Source organism: Pipistrellus hanaki, assembly GCF_964339955.1.
Source record: "Pipistrellus hanaki genome assembly, chromosome: 1".
NCBI lineage: Eukaryota > Metazoa > Chordata > Mammalia > Chiroptera > Vespertilionidae > Pipistrellus > Pipistrellus hanaki.
The window spans coordinates 28,668,688-28,688,422 of NC_140503.1; the positions used below are offsets into that span (position 1 = coordinate 28,668,688).

Here is a 19,735-nt window from a genome sequence, read left to right on the forward strand (position 1 = left end):
GTGTCGAACTCAGTCAGAGAAGGGGCCAAAATCTAAAATCCAGCCTAAATCGCGGGCCGAATGGTTTACTGAACAGTCATAAACTGACAATGTCATAAACTGACAGCGGAGTGCAGTGATGACAGCGCGGTGCGGGCCACGTTGCAAGGCCTGGCGGGCTGGATTTGGCCCGCGGGCCTTGTGTTTGACACATGTGCCTTAGAGCAACCATAGGACACTGCCACCAAACCCTTCCTCCAATTCCAACGGCCCCGAGTATCGCTTAGAACACTGGTCCTTCTGGTTTCACACTGAAGCATCCATCGTATATAAAAAAGCTGCTGTTTGAATGTTTAGCCCTGCTGTCTGGCTTCTGTAAATGCTTGCTTGCTTGCTTAATAAGGAAAATGAGACTACGCCCACTTCAGAGAGGCCATTCAACCTTCCCCGGACGAAGTTATCAGTGCTGGCGCCAGGCCAGGCCTTTGGTTGCGGTCTCGAGGCCCCAGCACCTAGGGGCTCTTTAAGAACTTGCAAAGGGGGCCGGAAACACCCCGTGTTTGGGAGACAAAGGAGGTAAAAACATATAAATAGGCAAAGTTCCTCCATGTTGGGGCCCAGAACTTGAGAGGCATTTTCCTCTGGACCCGCGCGTGCAATAAATATAACTCCATCTCTCTAAGGATTGCTTGGTTCTTCTCCGGTTTTCTGTAACAACAGATGGAAGCTTTTCTTCTGGACTAAATGGTTAAAAAAAAAAAAAAAAAAAAACCCAGTGGGCTGGGCCTTCTCTCCCTCATTCTCCCTTCTATTGAAAGCAATTGAGAGCAATTGAGAGCAATTACCGTTGATTAGAAACTGATACTGCCCCAGCAGGCAATGCACACAGGAGGTGCTCAATAACCGCCAGCCTGAAGGACTGCGGGAGCGTGCCTGAGGCACCTCTCACCACTCCCTCGTCAGGTGAACAATAAACAGTGGTCAAAGTTAAGATCTGAGTTCCTCCTTGACTAATGGGTTTCCACATTAGTCACTGCCAGCGAGTTTCCCATCAGCCAAGAGGCTCCCGGGAGTGATGACTGGCCACTCACCCCACCAGCCCCGGCCCGCTCGCCCCGGCGAAGGACCGGAGCAGGACAGCTGCCAGGCCGTGCCACACGCCCACACGCCCACACGCCGAGGGACCAGCCACAAGAAACTGGGCGGAGGGGGGCAGTGGCCACGGGACTGCTTTGGAGTCTGGAGAAGGAACTGCAAGGTCCCTCTACCAACAGGCCAGCAGGGGGTTTCCCGTAGACGTGTGCTCATGGCAAGTGAGAGCAATTACTGTGGATTAGAAACTGATGTTGCTCACAGCCAGGGCAGGTCAACGTGGCTGCCAGCACTACTTGTCATCAAGCAGGGAAATGACATAATGTCCCCAGAAGATGGAGCAGTCCAATCCGGTGCTAGAAATCACACAGACCCAATCACCCCTCTCATCTCTAGGTCAAAAAGGCTCCTAGGACCACAGATCCTGATCAGCAAAATCCTGCCAATGAGCCATCTTGCTGCCTCTTTCCCCCACAGGAGGGGCTGCCAGATTCGAGGTCTCTAGGCTGGGGTGGGGGTGATGAGGAAACAGGAGCCACACCTTCAAGAGCTGCAGCATTTACTACATCCGGTCAAAGGCATCTGGAGGATCTCAGCGGGAACCCGTGGGAACAGAGGGGCCTCGCTGGGTCCCCAGGGCTCTCAGCAGAGGAAGAGAGAACACACAAGTATGTGCACGCACGGGAGTCCACAGAGCCCAGAGGTTCTATCCGCTGAATGGATCCACAGGCTCTGGAGTCAGGCAGGCCTGGCTTAAGCCCAGGATCCTCCACTTTTATGGCTGTGTGTGGCCTCGGGCAAGTCACCTGATCTAGCCAAGCTTCAAGTTCCTGCTCTGCAAAATGAGCAGAGCAATAATACCAGCCTGGCCCCAGCTGGTTTGGCTCAGTGGATAGAGCGTTGGCCTGCAGTCTGAGGGTCCTGGGTTCAATTCCAGTCAAGGGCGCATGCCCAGTTGCAGGCTCCATCCCCAGTAGGGAGTGTGCAGGAGGCAGCCAATGGTTCTCTCTCATCATTGATGTTTCTGTCTCTCCCTCCCTCCCTTCCTAACTGAAATCAAAAGTATATTAAAAATAATAAACCACCAACCTGGTTGATCTCCAAGATTGAGATGATACAAGCAAAGCCATGTGTACAACATCTGACAGAGAAGACCACTATAAATGGTAGCAATGATGATGATGATGATGATGGATAAATTATTATTTGTTCCACAAGCAACCAGGGCAAAAGATGCTTCCGACTTGTACAAAAAATGTTGGACCACATCTCAAATCGGCAACAAAGGTATTTGTGAAACGTGGTGAGCCAGCGTGACCTAACCCTCCCCACCGGCCATCCATCATCTATGATCCCAGCATATCCTTGGACCAAGCGCTCAAAAGGGCAAACATAAACCAACTCAGCTGGAAAGGAAAACAGTCCAACGTCCATGCCCAACAGAAGGTCAAGCCAGAAGATGAAGTATAAATAATTCCGGGACCTTCCCTGTGGCGGGCAAGACGCATTCCTCCGGGTTCCACAGGGAGGACAGCGTGTCCCGCTCGGAGCTGGAGAGGAGCGGAGCCATGGAGAGCAGGCCTGAGGAGGAGCAGAATGTAAGGTAAAATGGGAGGTAGCAAAATCACATATCCGTGGTCCTTGACACTGATCTTTGGGTTTTATTTTATTTTTATTTTTTTAAATACATTTTATTGATTTTTTTTTTTACAGAGAGGAAGGGAGAGGGATAGAGAGCTAGAAATGTCGATGAGAGAGAAACATCGACCAGCTGTCTCTTGCACACCCCCTACTGGGGATGTGCCCGCAACCAAGGTACATGCCCTTGACCGGAATCGAACCCGGGACCTTTCAGTCCACAGACCGACGCTCTACCACTGAGCCAAAACGGTTTCGGCTGATCCTTGGGTTTTAAAGAAAAGACAAAAGCCAGCTTCATGAAGGTGGACATGTGGAGAGAGCCAGGACATAAGGCAAAGGTGCAAGAGACGGGGCAAAGCCCTGGTGTTCGCCCATTTTCTAAGTCCCAGGGAATATCACATGGGCGGGGGAAGGTGGGGGGAAGGAGAGGGGAGCAGTAGAATGTGCATGAATGAGCCCCCGGGGTACAGCTAGCACTGCTCGACACCAGTCCTAGCTCTGCTCCTAACCAGCTGGATAGAAGGAGCAAGGCAGGGGTTCTGCCCCATGTCCACCCTCTTTCGGGATGACACGACTGCCCTTCCTACCGCAGCTGCGAGCTTCAGAAGTCACTGGACAAGTATTTTTTCTTTATTAAATATATTTTATTGATTTTTTACAGAGAGGAAGGGAGAGGGATAGAAAGTCAGAAACACTGATGAGAGAGAAACACCCCCTACTGGGGATGTGCCCGCAACCAAGGTACACGCCCTTGACCGGAATAGAACCTGGGACCCCTGAGTCCGCAGGCAGATGCTCTATCCTAGGGGTGTCGAACTCAATCAGAGAAGGGGCCAAAATCTAAAATCCAGCCTAAATTGCGGGCCGAATGGTTTACTGAACAGTCATAAACTGACAATGTCATAAACTGACAGCGAAGTGCAGTGATGACAGTGCGGTGCGGGCCACATTGCAAGGCCTGGCGGGCTGGATTTGGCCCGCGGGCCTTGTGTTTGACACATGTGCTATCCACTGAGCCAAACCGATTTTGGCTGGACAAGTATTTTTAAGCACTCACTTTGCACAAAGACATCGTGGCAGCCTTGAGGGAGGTCCAAAAACAAACCACACCCAGAACCCGCTCCCCAGAGCTGATAGTCCATCAGGAGAAACAAGACAAGTGCATCAGTAACGGGAGGAAGAGGGTGTGGTGGGCAGTATGGGAATTCCAGATTGCCTCCTGTGTGGGGCAACACTCCTGAGTATGCCCTCTGGGCCCGGGGGACCCTGAACTAAAGAAGATGCTGTCCCTGTCTTTGAGGAACTGAACTCTAGGAGGGAAAACAGCCACGGAACAGACGACCCACACAGCAGAGTGTTGAATGCCGGTACAGAAGTACCACTTGCGGGGCGGGGCCCACTTCCAGGAGGAGGGGGCATTTTGGCTGAGGCAGCAGCCTGGGACAGTTGAGTCCCTAAAGAACCCGGACCACCCTTGGCCCTGGGTAGCTGGCAGCATGAGGCCAGGCTGAAAGGCAGGCCCGGGACCGACGGCTCTATGGAAAAGGACACACCTGAGCCAGGCCTGGAGGAACAACTACGAAGACACATAGAGATGGGGCGCTCTGGGACCAGGTGTGAGAAACCGCCAGGTGGGCTATGGCAGCAGGAGTCCAGATAACCAGTGTTGGCTCAGTGGATAGAGAATCTGCCTGCAGACTGAGGGGTCCTGGGTTCGATTCCGGTCAGGGCATGTGCCTTGGTTGTGGGCACGTTCCCAATAGGGGGTGTGCAGGAGGCAGCTGGTCTATGTTTCTCTCATCAATGTTTCTAATTCTCTCTTTCCCTACCTCTCTGTAAAAAAATTCAATAAAATGTATTTTTTTAAAAAGAACCCAGAGATGCCGACTCCTTTTACCACTTAAAGGAGGAGAAAGAGCCCTAGGAAGCACCTACGAGAAAGAAGGAGTCATCTTCCAACCCCTGGGAAGGGAAAAGGGACAAGCCCCAAGCAGATGTGAAGCTATGAAGCCACCTGGGAATTAAGTGCCTCTAAAAGGAGGATGAGAACACCTCCTCTAGAAAAGGAGACCGGGCCCTGACCGGTGTGGCTCAGTGGACAGAGTGTCGGCCTGTGGACTGAAGGGTCCCAGGTTCGATTCAAGTCAAGGCATGTACCTTGGTTGCTGGCACATCCCCAATGGAGGATATGCAAGAGGCAGCTGATGGATGTTTCTAACTCTCTGTAAAAAAAATCAAAAGGAAGGAAGGAAGGAAGAGAGGGAGGGAGGGAGGGAGGGAGGGAGGGAGGGAGGAAGGAAGGAAGATAGAGAGAGCCTGGGCCTAAGCGGAAGGGAATGGCCAATGGAACTTTCAGGCCAGTGGCTCCGCCCACGGCTGGGGGAGGGGCCAGTGTACACCTCCCAGGTGAGGGGTTCCCCGGCCCAAGTTCTCACTGTCCCTCCCCAAGCAAGTTAGATGCAGGGGCAAGGCTGCCAGCAGGAAGCTTCCTCTCCATTTCCGGGCATCAGCGTCCAGAAAAGTGTACAAGTGTGAGCAGCCCCTCCTGTGGTTTCCATCGTCAAACCAGCCCTGCCCTTCCCCATCCCGCAGGCACTTCAGCAAGAGAGGAGCCCCACCAACACCCCTTCTTTGTCCTGGACGCTGACCTTGGGCCCAGTGCCCGACCCAGAACACGTAGGAACGTGGATCTCCCAGGCAGACCTCCCAGATTCACGCACTACGGTCAGTTCTCAACGGCAGCCAGCCCTTCAGGCAGCAGGGCCCGTGCACTGCCCGTCAGGGGTCCCTGTCCCAGAGCCCAGGAGGGCCCTCCTCCCCCTCAGCACCTGCCCCACCCCCACCCCCAGGTCCCTGCCTTTCCTTCTACGGGGCCTCACGGGGAGGCCCAGAAAACTCATCCAACCAGTTCCCCAGGGCCGGAGAGGAGCTTTCTCCCCCAGCTGAGAGGTTACACAGCTGGACAGGAGGGCAGCGGTCCCCACACCCCAGAGCTCCAGAAGTGAGGGGCAATGGCACGGCCAGCTGCCCCAGGGTGGCGAGAACTGCCCCTGCCTGGTGGCGTGCGTCAAGGACAAGAGAGGGTGGGGAGAATGGCCTTTCCCCTGCTCCACCTGCCGCTGCCTGATTTTCTAAGAACCACCACGCTCTGCGGATTCTGGGAAAAGGGGACTCCAGGAAGAAGAGGGAGATTAACTCTGCTTTCCCCAGTGCGTGCGTGCCTGCGTGCGGGCGCCGGGTCACTCCTGCCACCACCCAAGTCTGGCCGCCCGGAGACCGGAAGGCCCTCTGAAGGCCCCTAGCAGAATCACCGCGGCCCCCTCCAAAGGACACGGGCCTGCCGGGCGCTCACCCAGCCAGGATGGACAGATCCACTGGACGCAGCCAGGCAGGACAACAAGGACCGGCTGTCTGTCCTAGCCCTGTACCTGTGACGGCCTGTTTCTGAGCCCCCGAGGGAGAAACCTACCTTCTGCCCCAAGCCTGTGGCTGGCTGGGTTTCGAGGAGGGCGGGGGGGGGGGGGGGGGGGGGGTTGGAGGGATGGAGCCCTGACAAGGCTTGGGAGCTTGGTGTTGACAGAGTCCTGGCCACACCCCACTCGCACCCCTGGCGTGGCCCGGCCCCCGCTGGGTACCTACTGCTTTCCTCAAAAGGGCTCCCATCTGAGCGCGGGAGGGCCAAGAAGCAGCATTCCCCCACCGGCAGGGGAGCAGTTAACAGGCTCCAACAGCGCCTGCGCCTCCTGCAGAACCTCCCCAATAAACGTCCTATTCAGAACCAGTTCTGCGTGTGGGTCCTACTTTCTGCATTTCTGTCATTCCTGATGCCCGGGAGGCCCCTCGCAGAGGAAACGCAGCTTCCCACCGCAATGCAGCGGGCCCCGCTGGCCGGGGACCGGGCCGGGCCAGGCAGGTGAGCACCGCACGGCGAGGAGGACATGCAAATACCCGCAGCAATTTAAACACTTCAAACACGGGGACACTGCTGCAGGAAGTGCAGAGGGCAGCCGAACAAAGCCGGCTCATTCACCAGCACAATAATACTCCATTTATGCGGCTCCTCCCCCACCCAGGCCCTCGAAGCCTGAGGATATTAACCCTTCCGTCTTTAACCGCAGCCCGGGCACAGGGGCGGGGCAGGTGAGCATCAGGCTTACAGATCGAGAAATTCAGACACACGGGGTTCCCAGGATGCCAGACTGTAACAATACCAACTAGTATTGTATTTGGGCGTCCCAGGCATCGCGCTAAACACACTCTCTATACAATCTCCTCACCGCAGCCCTGAGATCCGGAGCTGCCTGCTCCCTTACCCGGGACTGGCCAGCAGGGGCCAGAGGGAAACTCATGCCCCAACACCAGGTCCCTTAGGATGGGACCGGAAGGTGCCACCCCAAAGCCCCCTTGTGGGAATGCCCTGGGGCCCTAGGAACACTTGGCTCAGAACAAGTTCCCACACTGTGAGGCCACCTTAGAAAGGGGCCAAAACAGAATCACCCAGGATGTCACCCAGATGACCCGGGACAATGGCCAGCCATCATGCCCCCAGGAGTCCCCCATCTTGAGCTGTATAAAGACTTTTGATGCTGAAACCGGTTTGGCTCAGTTGATAGAGCACCGGCCTGAGGACTCAAGGGTCTCAGGTTCGATTCAGGTCAAGGGCATATACCTTGTTTGCAGGCACATCCTCAGTAGGGGGTGGTGCAGGAGGCAGCTAACTGATGTTTCTAGCTCTCTCTCCCTCTCCCTTCTTCTCTGTAAAAAAAAAAAAAAAAAAAAAAATCAATAATTTTTTTTTAAACCAAAGATCTTATGTGCACACATATGAGCCTAACCAGTGGTCAAGGACAATAGGGGGGTGAGGACATGAGGGGGGGGGGGGGATTGGAATGGGGGGGGTTGAGGACAAATATGTGATACCTTAATCAATAAAATAAAAATATTTTGGGGTGGGATCAGGCAGGATTATGAAACAAGTCTGAGGTGATTTTTATGGATACCTTAATCAATAAAGAAATTTTTTTTAAAAATTAAAAAAAAATTTTTTAAGAAAAATAGATGACTGGGCACAAGCACAAAACCACCTTCTCCACCTGGAAGCTCTCCCAGGGGGAGCTCTCCTCTGCACGGCGGCTCAGGGAGCAGCGGGCATCTTATTTTCCATGGGAGCCCCGTCTGTCTAACTCCATTACTGCCTCTTCAAAGTAAGGAGAACCAGACCCTCCTGGGCTGCTGGACCCCGTTTCCGCCCAGGGCTTCCAGCCTTCAAAAGCCTAGTCCCGATTTTGGCGGCTGTGGGAACACATGCCAGATGAATGGTATATTGGGGGGTTCGTACGCTGGGAGGAAAAGACACCCCCAGTGGAGACACGGAGAAAGGTTTGAAAATGCGAGTCACACTGTTCACCTCCTCTCTGCTGCCTGCAGCTGCAGACCTCGGACTGAGCTGGCTTCCTGTCTGAAACAGGACGACTCACACTCACTCACATTTGCTGTCGGTCTCAACCACAGGCCAGGTGCTGAGGACAAAGCGATGAATGAGGCAAAGCCTTGCTATCACGGAATAATGCTCCAGCTGGGAAGAAGGCCACAAAGAAGAGACCAACTGCTCCATCAGCGTTCTCGCTCTGTCCTCCTGTTACCAGAAAGGGGGCCTGGCCCTAGGGGTCTGTCTGCCCAGGGCCAGCCCGTAGTGTGTGGGTTCATGACTTTTTTTCTTTTTTTTTTTAATATATTTTATTGATTTTTTTACAGAGAGGAAGAGAGAGGAATAGAGAGTTAGAAACATCAATGAGAGAGAATCATCGATCAGTTGCCTCTCGCACACACCTCCCGACCAGGGATGTGCCCGCAACCAAGGTACATGCCCCTGACCAGAATCGAACCTGGGACCCTTCAGTCCACAGGCCGACACTCTATCCACTGAGCCAATCCGGTTTTGGCGGTTCATGACTTCTTACAGGAAAAATGTCACATGAGTCCAGGTGAATTTTATTTTATTTTTATTGATTTCAGAGAGGAAGGGAACTTCAGACTATTCCATAACGAGTACTGGGAAAATTGGCCATTCCTCTGGAAAATAAAATAAAATCAGTTCCATCTTATAAGGCTGAGTGGCTCTCACCCTTGGCTGACCATAAAAATCACCTCAGACGTGTTTCATAATCCTGCCTGGATCCCACCCCAAAATATTTTTATTTTATTGGTCAGATCTGAGGTGAGGCATCAGTACATTTTTTTAAAAGCTTCTCATGAGGTTTAATGTGTAACCAAGGTTGAGAACTCGTGTCATATTAAAAAATAAACAGCTGGTGTGGCTCAGTTGGTTGAGGTCATTGTTCCACGCACCTGCAGGTCACAGGTTCAATTCCTGGTCAGGGAGCTCGATCCCCAATAGGGGGCGTGCAGGAGTCAGCCCATCAATGTTTCTCATAGATGTTTCTATCTCTATCCTTCTCCCTTTCTCTCTCTGAAGTCAGTAAAAACATTTTTAAAATTTAAGTATAGGAAGCAAAACTTAAATTTATAAAACAGAACATTAAAATATAGATTTATAAATTCAGAGTAGAAACGAAAAAAACATTTCTTAAAAATCAAAGAGGGCTGCCGAAACCGGTTTGGCTCAGTGGATAGAGCATTGGCCTGCGGACTGAGAGGTCCCAGGTTCGATTCCGGTCAAGGGCATGTACCTTGGCTTCGGGCACTTCTCCAGTGGGGGGTGTGCAAGAGGCAGCTGATCGATGATTCTCTTTCATTGATGTTTCTAACTCTCTATCCCTCTCTCTTTCTCTCTGTAAAAAATCAATAAAATATATTTTTTTTAAAAATCAAAGAGAGCTTAGAGGGAATAAGTGGTGATGGAAAAAATAAAACAAAAAATATTTTTAAATCAGGGTAGGATTTCTTTCTTTCTTTCTTTCTTTTTAGAGTAGGACTTCTTTAACAAGAAGCAGAAAGTACAAACAAAAGATTAGTAAATCTGACATTAAAATTAAAGATTCCCTATGAAAAATGACAATAAAATTAAGACAATCCAGAGCTATATTTAATGAATATGATCAGCAAACAAGATAATTATTTAACACGATAATTATTTAAAAATCAGTAAGAAAAAGATGATGGCAATTAAAAGTGAAAAAGCACACAAGAACCTCTAGCAGGTTGCAGGGTGCAGACATGGTGAGTTAGGAGACAGGGGTGGGAAATTTTTCTCTGTATTCCCTTTGCGGGTTTGAATCATGTGAATATATTAACTGGTTTAAAAAAAAAATTTTTTTAATGTGAAGTGCAACATTCACAGAATAATAAACATGCTTGGACAATAAACAGGAAAAGTGACCATCCCTTCCTGTAATCAAAGTGCTAACCTTAAAAACCAATTTATAAGATAATTTAAAAATACCATTTCATGTCTACTAGGGTAAAAGATGCAATCCAGATGTTAGTGAAACAGGAGCGCTCATCTTTCTGGTAAGAATATAAATTGGTTAGGAATCATGTGGGGGCAGTATTTGGTCAGCAGTGTCTTACAAAGCACAACTTTGACCCAGTAATCCCACTGCTGATACACACAGCCGAGAAGGAAGGCAGTCACACGAATGTTCAATACAGTATTCTTTATAGTGCTGCGAAGATGGAAACCACCTAAAGTCCACTAACAAGGCAACTGTGATGTACTTATACAACACATACCAACAGATACAGTGAGATGAATAACCTAGATTTAAATATATCAACACGGGTAAATCCAGAAATAAATCCAGAAAATGCAAGTTCAAGAAGAACGCATTCAACATGGTACAGATCAAATTTCAAGCAACCACAGTATATGAATTCCTTACAGATTACAGTAAAGAGTATAAAAACATGCATAGGAATGATAAACACCATATTCAGAAGAAGGCCACTTCTGGGGAGGGAGGGAAGAGAAGGGGACTAGGGAGAAAAACAAAGGGAGCTTCAAATGTATGTCACATTCTATCTCGATAATAAACGAGAGCAGCAGACATGATAAAATTACCATTTGCCAGATTTGGATGGTGGGAACATTGGGGTAGGGGTTCCCATAGAGGGCAGCTCCCACCACCCTGGATACTGCCTAGAACTGTGGCCGGCAAACTGCGGCTCTCGAGCCACATGTGGCTCTTTGGCCCCTTGAACGTGGCTCTTCCACAAAATACCACGGCCTGGGCGAGTCTATTTTGAAGAAGTGGCGTTAGAAGAAGTTTAAGTTTAAAAAAAATTGGGCTCTCCAAAGAAATTTCAATCGCTGTACTGTTGTTATTTGGCTCTTGTTGACTAATGAGTTTGCTGACCGCTGGGCTGGAATATCCAGCGCCAACACTGCACAGCACAGCATCTTTCAGCAGCACCCAGAACCAAAACAAAGGGACAGCGCTCCTGATGGGCAGGCAGAGGCCTGGGGTTTTTGAAACCGCGGCTCCTCCCTGTCATTCTCCGGCCTCAAGAAGGGCTGTGACACCCAGGCAGGTGCTCCGGGTGTAAGTGTACTGGAAACATTCTTGTTTTCACCCAGGCGAGTGCCCTTTGGGGGAACTGGCAGTCTGCCTGGGGAGAGCCGAGTTAAGGTGGACTCTTCCTGGCTCTACTGTTAACGCTGTAAAACCCTGACTCGCTGCAGGAGAGCTGTCCAAAAGGCCACATTTTTAAGGAAGTCAGGAGTTTCCAAAGACTAGGGTCCTAAAGCTAAGAGCATGCACTGAAGAGTCCTCTCAGAAGTTCAGTGCATCCCCAAGTCTTGGCTGAGTGAACCTTCCGAGTTTCCTTATCTGTGGAGGGGGTAACACCACTCATTTCACCTTGTGAAAGGATTGGTGATAGTATTACCTAAGTATCAACATTTTTTTGTTGTTGTTGTTGTTAATCCTCACCCAAGAGAGTATGGAAAGGAGAGGGAGAGGCAAAGAGAAAGAAACGTCTGTGAGAGGGACACATTGCTTGGTTGCCTCCCACATGTGCCCTGACCGGAGCTGGGGATGGAGCCTGCAGCCGTGGTACATGCCCTTGACCAGGAATCGAACTTTAGTCTGCTGGCAGATGTTCTAACCACTAAACCAAATCAGCTAGGGCTCAACTTTTTTTTTTTTTTTTAAGATATTTTTATTGACTTCAGAGAGGAAGGGACTTCAGAGAGATAGAAAAACATGTGCTCGCTTCGGCAGCACATATATAGATAGAAATGATGAGAGAGAATCATTGATTGGCTGCCTCCTACACACCCCACAACCCAGGCATGTCCCCCTTGATTGGACTCGAACCCGGAACCTTTCAGTCTGCAGGCTGATGCTCTCTCTATCCACAGAGCCACATCAGCTAGGGCTCAACTTTTTTAAAATATTTTTTTTATTGATTTCAGAGAGGAAGGATGAAGAGAGAGAAAAACATCAATAATGAGAGAGAATCCTTGATCAGCTGCCTCCTACATGTCCCCTACAGGAGACTGAGCCTAAAACCCAGCACATGTCCAGGAATCGAACGGTGACTTCCTGGTTCATAGGTCAATACTCAACCACTGAGCCACACAGGCCAGGCAATATAAACATTTTTTTAAATTTTAATTAATCTGATTGGGAATCTTTTAAAAATATGCACTCTACCTCCTTCCTAAACAGAACCGAGGAATATAAATTTAACCTCTTCTTGATGACTCCAGGTCACAATTACCAGAAAAGCATAAATTACCTTTTTTTTAATAACCTTTTTTTTAAAAAAAATTAAATTTATTGGGTGACACTGGTTAATAAGATTATATAGGTTTCAAGTGCACATGACACACGATCTGTATATTGCATTGTGTGCCCATCACCCAAAGTCCAATCATCTTCCATCACCAGGTATTTGGCCCCCTTTACCCTTCACAACTCCCTCACCCTCGTCCCCTCTGGTAACCTCCATACTGTTGTCTGTGTCCGAGTTTCAGTTTTATATCTCACATGTGAGTGGAATCCTATGGTTCTTAGCTTTTCCTGACTGACTTATTTCACTTATCGTGATACTCTCAAGGTCGACCCACGCCGTTGCATCAATTATCAGAACACAAGGGTTTCCCACAAGGGCCCAGGAGCGCCGAGCCGTTCCTCCTAAATAAATGACTCCCGACTTGTACATGGGGACTGCCTTTCTATAGCCTTTGGTCTCTGTCCACACCTCCTATCAACTCTTAGTGGCACTGCGGCCATTTTTCCTCTCAATGCCAGTCTCTTTACACTCTTCTTTGCTGCTTCCTTGCAGTTGCGGGCTTGGAAACAGGAGGACACAGCTTAGATATAAAAGTTAAACAGGGTCTGCAGGGGCTGATGTGGGAAGAAAGGTAGTACCTTGAGTCCTGGCTGACCTGAGACCTAACAATTTGGCTTTATGCGGAGAAGTATGGCTGCTGGGTGGCCAAGTCCTGGATGAGGTAGGAGAGACGTTATGCGATTTTATGGGACATATTATGGGATGAACCATATTCAAGACTATACGCACACCCTGCAGTCCGCTTGGGGGCAAAATGCAGCAGGAGTGGGAGGACCGGTCCCCTTTCACTTTTCCAGGCTGACCACAGGCTTCCTTCTTAGAATCTCATATCCTGGGCACTTTCGGACAGGAACAGAACACGTGCGAGGAGAGTGAAAATGCCTTTCACCACACGGTAGGGTTTTAGTTATTCGACAAACTATCTACTGGAACCCAGCAAGCACAGGGGATGTAGCAATGATGCATAGAGGCTGCTTGCATACTGGTTCCCTTTTCCTTTCAACAAACACTTGCCATCTCTTGCTCAAGAACCTCTGATTCTCACACACACACACACACACACACACACACACACACACACGGGTCTCAACGCCTGGCAGTACCTGCGGAGCCCACCTCTCCTCTTGGGGTACTATTACCACAGTAAAACTGACTTCCCTCCTCTTACATCCCCTCACTCTCCACCAGACCCCAACAATAAACAAAGCCAACCAACCTCAAACTTTCCCAGTGGCTCCCACACAGCCCCAGTCAGCTCAGCACGAAACAGAAAGTCCAGAAAACCCATTCCTTGAGCTTAAACCAAAGCTCCCTCCCCAGGGGCCAGCAAAAGGGCTACAAAAGCCCCTCTCCCCCTTAGCTTGCATTTCCAGATAGCAACAGCCCACAGGGGCTGGGCTATACACACACACACACACACACACACACACACACACGCCTTCTTCCCCCTAATTTCCTGGACCAAAAGTGGGCATAGTTGAGCCCACTATGCGCCGATTCCTCAGGGGAGGACCCCAGGGCAAGCTCAGCTGCCCCGATTCCTTTCCACTGCTCCGCAGGCTGTGTGGGAACAAGGATGAGTCAAGCAGCGTTCCTGCCCACAGAGAGCTTCACCAAAATAAGGCGAACTCAGCAGAGACCGGTAGCCAAGACCAGCCTTTATCCAGACAGCTAACCCCCGGAGAGGCTGCGGCGTCTTCACACGCACCCCCATTTCCATCACAGGTTAACTGACCCGCCCAGGTTTCTCTCTCGGGCGACAAAACTGTCTGGGGCAGTTCAGGGCCCTCTTTGCAACTTCCTCCGAGGCCAGATCGTATCTAGCTTCAGCTGGTCTCCAGACACAAGTTCCCTCGCCGCAGGGCCCGCCCGGCAGGCCTGGGAGCGCAGCGGGCTCTCCCGGGGAGTGGTCTGGCCAGTGACCATTTCCTCGGGCCCCACCCTCCACCGCCCGGCTTCCGGAGCCGCGGGGCCCCCAGGAAACCGCTCACCGCAGCCCGTGACGGCAGTCTTTTCGACGGGCCCCTCCCTTCGAGGTCCTGGTCCCAGCTGGGAGGGGAAGAGCCTCCTGGGGCTGGCGGGTGGAAGCCGGGCAGCTCTGAGCAGTCAGGGGGCAGGTAGACCCCGAGATCTCAGAGCATCTGTCCATTCTGTGACTCTACCTTCTGGCCCCTGTGGACCCTTCTTATAACTTTTCGGGACTCCATCCCAATCCTCCAGCCACCTCCACAGGCTCCCTAGAACAGCTCCGCCCACCCTCTGCCCAGCTCTCCCCAAGCCCTCCCTCATTTCCCCACCCCTTCCACCCCAACCCCTAGCCAGCAAACATCTACAAAACGGCCGGCCGGAGGGGCTGAGCCATTCCAGCCTGAGGCCGAGTGGAGAGGCCAGAGATTAAGGTGTGAATCATCCCGGCTGGTGGAAAACACAGGGAATTCCAGAGCAAGAGAAGATGGATCAGGGCTGCCCCCAGCCCAGCCACCACCAGGGCAAGCAGCATTCTCCTTCCCGCCACACATCTTCAACGACCCAGAACCTCAGGTCCTGCAGAAACGCCTGCACGAACTAGGATTCCTATTTTCATCTCCCTCGAATTCCCCATTCCCACCAAGTAACTGAAATAAAAAAAATAAAAAAAACCTTCTCATCTACAGTCTTCAGCATGAAATCTCTTAGGTTAGCTACCCTGCAGGCTTCTGTTGAGAAATAACAAGACTAGCCTTCACTGAACACCTGTACTGGCTTTGCGAAGCACTTAGCACACATCATCTCATTGTTCACTCTCACAAGACCGTACGTGGTAAGTGCAATGACTAACCCCGTTTTACCGGTGAGAAACACGGGCACAAAGGAGCTCAGCACCTCAGGGCTAACAGGCTGCCTCGCAGGGATCTGAACCCAGGTGAGCCCAAGTTCGCAGAGGGCTGCAGGAAGGTTTCAAGAAAAGGAAAATCCGAGGTGGAGGGAAATACCGCCTCAGGCATTCTCTCGAACGTCCCCTCCCTCCAGCTGCTGCCCAGGCCACCCCATCTTAGACATCCTCTAAAATTCACAACCGGCCGGGACCGGTTTGGCTCAGTGGATAGAGCATCGGCCTGTGGACTGAAAGGTCCCAGGTTCGATTCCGGGCAAGGGCATATACCTTGGTTGCGGGCACATCCCCAGTAGGGGGTGTGCAAGAGGCAGCTGATCGATGATTCTCTCTCATCAATGTTTCTAACTCTCTATCCCTCTCTCTTCCTCTCTGTGAAAAATCAATAAAATATATTTTAAAAAAATAAATAAAATTCACAACCGCCTCCCCGATCTCGTCCTTCTGCTTATCTCTAAAATGCTTTTTTTTTTTTAATCCTCACCCAAGGATATGTTTTCGTTGATTTTAGAGAGAAGGGAAAGGGGAAGGAAAGAAACACTGATGTAAGAGAGGAGCATCAATTGGTTGCCTCCCTTACACGCAGCTGTCCCGCCTGATGACGGGCCACTCCTTCCCCCCCTCCCCCGCCCCCCACAAAAAGCCTTCTGTACACAGGACTACTGAGCCAGGGCTACAATGCTTTCTAGTTCAATTATTGGCCTTGCTCACTGTCAGCTTCCCCCACTACAAGTCCACTGCACAGGTCAATGACAGCTGTGTGTTTTGTTCACCGCTGTTTGTCTCCTGCGTCTAGCATTCGCATGCAGTAGGTGCCAAATAAATAACGGGTGTGTGAATGCACAAATGCTTTAAAACAGAACTAAGAGACATGAGTCTGGAAGAAAAAGAGAGCGATCCAACTATTCACAGGGAGAAAGGGGATGAGAAAAGATAGCGGGAGAATCTGGCCCGGGGCCAGCTGGGGGCCCCAAGAGGAGCCTCACAGGAGGAAACGAGGGTCTGCCAGGCCCTCCAGGAGAGGCTTCCTGCCGCCCGCCGGAGTGAGTTCCAGCGGCCAGGCCCCAGCCCGAGGGCTTCTGCCGGGGAGGGCGGGCCCGGAACAAAGGCCTGCGGACCTGCAGCTGGCTGGAGAGGCGGGCCAGAGCCGCCGCCGGGGCCAGGGCCAGGGCCAGAGGGGCAGCCTGGGAAGGGGGGAGGAGGACAAACGAGGAGCTCAAAACAGCCCTCGGGGCCGCAGGAAAGGCAAGGCATTCCCAAAGCCAGAGTCCCCAGCACCCCGGCATCCACCCCGAACACAACAGCAAACAGCTCGATGGCTCCGCAGTTAGCCCTGCGAGGTCAGCTCCAGCCTGGGCTTGTAGCAACACTCCGGGCCTGGAGCCAGAGCCTTCCCAAGGTTCCGAGTGGGGAGGGAGGGGCCAGCCCAGTCCTTTCCCCTCCAACCCTGGTCAGCTCCCAGGCCATGGCCTTTGGCCTCCTCCAGTGTAAACAGTGACCCGGAGATTTGGTGAAGCAAATGTTTGCTCTGGAGCTGAGATACTACCGGCCAGCGGTGCAAACTTCCACCGTTGGCTTCTGGGGTCTACCCTTCCGTGTGGCACATGTGGGACCACCCCAGGAAATCCTAAAGCTCTGAGAGGGCCCCTCTCAGCCACAGCGGGGCCCTTACTTTGCACAGGAATGTATGGAGCACTCTCCACATCCATGGCACCACCGGAGTCTCCCTCACCCCAGCCTCTATGAGGAAGAGCAGGCGCGCAACCCATGTGGAAACTGAGTAAAAAAAAAAGACAAGTGGCTTGCCCAAGTCATGTGGGGGGGAAAGCACGGTTAGCCAGAGTCAGCTAACCTGAGTGCAGGCTCAAATCACCTCCCATCTCTGAGCTCTGCTGCCTTCACGTAAATGCCGCTGGTCGGCAAACTCATTAGTCAGCAGAGCCAAATATCAACAGTACAATGATTGAATTTCTTTTGAGAGCCTGCACATTTTTTAAACTTAAACTTCTTCTAACACCACTTCTTCAAAATAGACTCGCCCAGGCCATGGTATTTTGTGGAAGAGCCACACTCAAGGGGCCAAAGAGCTGCATGTGGCTCTCGAGCCACAGTTTGCCAACCACTGGAATAGGCAAATCAGAGATGCCTTCCAGCCCAAGAGACTGTTAGTCTTTGATGGGATGCGGTAGAGACGGGACTAAAACTCGGACAAAATCCTCTGCTGGACTCCCAGGCTGGAGCTCCTAGAGCTCTTTCCATCCTCCTGCTAGACCACTTCGTTTGTTTTCTTTTTTTCTTAGCTAAATTCCTGCGTGGGGCTCTGGATGTGGGTGTGGGTGTGTGTGGGGAAGGGGTGTGGGGGGGGTGAGAGAGACACACAGACACCGACCTATGCCACTTCTAATAAAAGGCAGTAGAAAGGCTCCCAAGCTCTTACAAAAACCCCTCCCTCTGCTTCTTGGTTTGCCCCATACCCAGAACCAGATACCCAGGGAGCCAGAGGATTGTCCAATTCTCCCGGAAAAGGGGGGGCGGGGGGTAGAAAAGGGTTAGCAGCAGCTGTGGAAGGAGATGTGGTGTCCCAGGACGGCAGGGAAGGGGTGAAGAACAGAGGGAAGGGGTACACCTTCCTCTGGTTCTTACTCCCTAGGTTTTCTGCTAGGAAAGGAGGAGGTGAGGTACCCCCGGCTAAGTCCCTCAGCAGTCCACTCCCAGCCCAGCAGAGGAGGGGCTGGAAAGACACCGCCCTCAAGGGAGGCAGGTGATCTGCTCAGCAGGAAGCCCACGGAGGCTGTCACCTCTCTCCCTGCTTATTATTTCTTGAGCAAGGTCAGTGTGACTGGGCTGCGTGCAGAGGCAGGGCTGGTGGGACTCTGGGCATCTGTAGGGTGCTGCGGTCTGGGTCCCCTCCTGGGGAGCCCCCAGAGCAGGGGACAGGCCCCTTCACCCGCCAACAGTTTAGAGTGACCTCAGAGGTGAAACTCTTAACCACTGCCGGTCACACCGTCACACACACACCCCCAGGTCACACCTCTCCAGCCTCCCACCCTTCGATTCCCCACTCCGTTCTTCCTTTTGTTTTCAAAAGGCAGCTCCACAGGGTAATCGCAGCTCCTTAAACATGTTGGAGTCTGCACGCCTTATCCCAGCTTCCCAACCCAAGGGCTGCTGCGAACGCGGAGCAAATGAGCCAAACCGATTCCTGGGGTGGGCGAGGTCGCGGTGGACGGTGATTTCCGCTCCCGAAAACCCCACTCCTGGCACCCGCTCTAACCCGTCCAGGCCCGGAGCTGGGGTTCCAGGAGCCGGCGCCGTGTGGCACCATCCGGACCCGGCTGCCGGCGCCTCCCGGGCTCCCGGGACCAGAGGCTCCGCTCCGGTCCTTCCCGGGAGCGTGCGCCCCGCCGGCCCGCCGTCCGGGGCGAGGACCACACCGCGGGCGACCGAGCGCGCAGGGGGCGCGGGGAGGGGCGCAGCCTCGCGGGCTCCCCGGGTTTTCGGCGGAGCCTCTCGAGCCCCCCCACCCCCGGCGCGTTCGCTCCTTTTGTTTCCGGGGTGGGGGGGCTGGAGGACGGGAAACGTCTCCTTGCAAGAGCCTCCCGCGCTCCAGCCCGGAGCCGGGAACGGGAGGGTCGCCCCGGGAAGAGCCAAGGCAGCCCGGGGCCCCCCGATGCCCACCGAGTCCGGGTCCGCGTCCTCCCCCGCGCGGGGCTGGGCGGGCGGCCGGGGAAGGCGGGGAGCTCGCGGGGACCCCGGGCACCGCTCCTGCACCGGCGGCACCGGCGGAGGAGGGAGAGGGGGCAGCCGGAGGGCACTCACCGAGCGGCGGCCGTCCGCGGGTCCCGCACGCCCGGTGCGCGAGGCGGCTGCCCAGGCGGCGGCGGCGACGCGGGCGCGAGTTTGAAAGGCGCAGGCGGAAGGGGCCGAGGCAGCCGGCCGCGCCGCCCACTCCACCCGCGGCCCCGGGACTCCGCCGCGGCTCCCAGCGCCCGGCAGGCAGGAAGTCGGGGCCGGGCGGGCTGCGGCGGGAGGGAGGGGAGAGGGAAAGAGGGCGGAGGGAGGGGCGGCCAGGAATGTTTCCAGTGGGTGGAGACTCGGCCGCTGCGGGAAGCCGGCCCTCGGCGGCGCGGCGGGGGCCCGGGAGACGTGGAGCCGGGGGTGGGGGCTGCGGGAGGGTCCGGGGAGCCCGGCCGGCAGGTGGGCGGACGGCGGCCCCGCCACGTCCAGCGCGCGGGCCGCTCCCGTGCAGCCTCGATGCGCCCAGATTCGAACGCGCACGTGGTGGGGTCACCCCGGTGTCACATTCCTGATGGCACCGCCTCCCGATGGGCCCCGGACCGCCCAGACGTCCCCCGGTTGCACGCACAGGAAAAGGGGCTTCCGGTGGGGGTC

The 19,735-nt window shown here is 53.2% G+C and overlaps 1 protein-coding gene across 4 annotated transcripts in view; it reads right to left on the bottom strand.

The window, feature by feature from the left end:
• PLEKHG3 (pleckstrin homology and RhoGEF domain containing G3) overlaps nt 1–19,293 on the bottom strand; it is a 41,542-nt gene extending 22,249 nt beyond the window's left edge. For all 4 annotated transcript variants that reach the window (XM_084866369.1, XM_084866368.1, XM_084866367.1 and 1 more), the window contains exon 1: nt 19,163–19,293. The gene's annotated coding sequence lies outside the window, so the exon portion shown is untranslated. The remainder of the gene's footprint in view (nt 1–19,162) is intronic.
• Between the last annotated feature and the right edge of the window lie 442 nt (nt 19,294–19,735).